Raw genomic sequence first — 3,333 nt, 5'->3', positions numbered from 1 at the left:
AGGTTTGAAGAGAGCTACTGACCTCTGCATTTTTTCATGGATTAGGGCTTGTATGGGCAATTCTTGCTGAAATCACATATAGATGAATATGGAATACTATTGTAAGTAATAACATTAACTTACATTTAAAAATAAGTTGTAAGATAATTTATATTAAAACAATTGCAGAAACAATCACCAGTGTGAAGTACTTGAAGAACAGAATAAAACAATGTAATTACTGTGAGCTAGAACATAGCTACTAGCATCTAAACATTACTGTATATGTTAAAATAGAAGGCTACTTATGATTGAAATCTGCATTATTCATTGACCCTTACACAGTTTTGCTATTTTTGAAGATTTAAAGCTAGTTATATAAATTTCTTCTGGTTAAAGAATGGAATCATATGTTGCAAGCTCTATTGTATAAGACAATAATCAAACAATAAATAGACATTTATTTATAAATGTCTAATGTTACAGACAGTGTTATTACTTACAAAGTATTTTTTTTTAACCTTAGATTTATATAGCATCTCAGTATCAAGTGAAATGAACTGAAAAGTAATTATTATCATTCTGGAGATAAAATTACATTTTTGATAATATCCACAGTTTATACCCACAATAACATAAATTAGCTGGAAAAATCCCATTAAAGATCCATGTTATTCAACAAAAGTGCCTTACCAGTTGTTCTGCTAACAACAGTTATTTAACAGGTTACAAGTGTAAATAAAACACCTGAGTAAATCTTAGATCATAATGTGAAGGAATAATCCAAACAGTTATGTCTAGTATTTTGTTGTATCAGTTGGCTGTCCTGCAATGATTCAACTAAGAACATTATGTGCTTATTATCCTGCAAATAAATGACATACAAGAAATTTGAGGGCAAAGGGAAACTACATTACGTGTAAAAGTAAAGATTCACCCACGATAGAAAGAATTCCCAGTGCTTGGAAGGATGAAAAATAACGTAATGAAGCTGATAGGGTGTGAAAAGACAGAGCTAACCCCAGTGGGACCTTGCCTTACGTGATTTGAGTTAACATTCAGAGAGACTGCCCAGCTATAATTTTAGCAAGCATCACTCATCTCTTAGTCTGTGAACTGCATGAGTGTCAAGTTAGAGAATACAAACCATTTAGTCTTCCTTTGATGAGCATCACACAGTGCCTTTACCAAAGTATTAGCAGAGTTAATTGGCTTTTCTTTTAGCATCTCTTCTTTCATGAACCTTGGGCATAACTTCCATTGGCTATTCAAAAGGGATGATACTTAGGCACATCTTGAAACTTTGCTGTATTCATAATAAAATTATCCCATGAGGGTACCCCTCATTTCTGCTAAACTGCCACTAACACTTTTAAAGTTTCAGGTTATTGGCAAGTGTCTGAGATAAAGAGTGAGCCTATGTTCCTATTCCACCAGTGATGGCAGAAAGGAATGGCTCAAGAACCTGTCTACATGTGGAGCTAAATGGAACCAACTCCACATCAGTCCCCCTCCCACTTGCCACACTAAAAATAAATAAATAAATAAAAGATTTATATTTCTGAGTCATGTTCAAAATTAATTAAAATGATGTTGGGATGAGCCCATTATGGCCTTAAACCAATTTCACTAAGTAGTCTAGGGAAAACCTCGTGTTATCAGATCCCTCTTATGTTCTGCCATTTCTGGAAAAAAAGATGTTCATTGCAAAGTGATATGAACACTGGAAAGGTACTAATTTCAATTTGATTCTAATTGGATGAGTGACATGGGTAAGTGATTCTAAGCATTTGTTTCTTTCTCAGTAGTATGGAATTTAACTAGTTCTCAGCATGTTAGTGAAGACTGAATGAAAACATGCATATGTTTCCATGTATTATAAATATTTTAAAATGCAAAAAATTATTCTAATGCATATATAAATGTAAAGCTTAACAATAATAATACAATAGCACCCATAAAGTCATCATCTAATTTAAAAGCTAAAACATTAACACTTGAATCTTCCCCCGCAACATCTTTCCCGAATTGTGTGTTTCTTCTTTTGCTTTCAAAATTTTTGTTTTATCATATGTCTGCATAAGATTATATAGCTTTCCTTGTTTTAAGCTTTTTAACTAATATATTGTAGTTGTATTATTTGTGTTTTGCTTTTTTTAACTTAACATTATGGTTCCAAAATTCAGTAATGTGTTGGGCAGGTATAATTTGTTTATTGTTAAACTCTTTGACATTCGACTATATAAATTTCAGTTTGTTTATTGACTCCTTTGTCTACAGATATTCTGCTATTTCTGTTTTTGCTGTTACAAAAATAATGCTGCTTTAAATTTTATTTTATATACTTTCTTGAGGCATGTGAGTTATTCTAAGGTAAAAAAACAGAAGAAATTGCTGGGTTATAAGATTGTCACATGCTCGAATTTACAAGATAATGCCAAATCATTTTTCAAAGTAATTGTACCTATTTATCCTACCGGTGTGAGTATACTGATGCCCACATAGTTGCTTATCCTGCCAAAGGTTGGCATGATCGAGCAATAATTTTTGCCCATCAAATGGCATAAAATAAAATCTCAGTGTGCCTAATTTGCATTTTCTCTGTTTAAAAATTGTTTCTTTTTTAACCATTTATAATTTGCTTTTGTTGAAATGCTTGCTTATTTTTTTTGTCCTCCCACTTTTCCTATTGGATTGCTTTTCTCATTAATTTATAAGAATTTTGTATGGTTTAGATACTAATTATTATATTACTGAAAATATCTGTATCACTGTTGTGTATTTTCTACTTTACGTCTTATGATGGATGAAAGTTTTAAATTTTATTGTGTTGAAGTTAACACTTTTAAATTTTATAGTCAGCATCTTTAGTAGCCTCTTTATAAAATTTTCCTTTACATAGATATCATAAAGATACATCTCTATACTTTCTTCTTTTTTTGGCATATGTACATTAAGTCATTTTATAATTTTTTAGTAATAAATTGCAGTTATCTATGGAATAAATAATTTCTAAAATTATATATGCTTTCTTTAAAAATTGATCTTGGCATGCTTCACTATGAAGTTTGAGGCTTCACTGCACATTGTACTGAAATTATGTATAAAACAGTGGCTCTCAAAGTCTCTGAGTTCATGACAACTTTAGTGTCTCGGGTTTTTTTTTTTTTTTTTTTTTCCACAAAACACCTAAGTTAAATAAAAACAAAGCACAAAGCTAATAGCTTCATGTACTAAATAGTAAGCTCCCACGTTAATAGTTGTAACTTGCATGGTGCCCAATAGATGTCACTCTGTTTTCCTAGAAATTTTAAACTATCCCTCAGTGCTCCTGTTAATTCATGGTAGTGCCCC

Source organism: Colobus angolensis, unplaced genomic scaffold (genome assembly GCF_000951035.1).
Source record: "Colobus angolensis palliatus isolate OR3802 unplaced genomic scaffold, Cang.pa_1.0 Scaffold153, whole genome shotgun sequence".
Classification (NCBI taxonomy): Eukaryota; Metazoa; Chordata; class Mammalia; order Primates; family Cercopithecidae; genus Colobus; species Colobus angolensis.
This window is presented reverse-complemented; position numbering follows the sequence as displayed.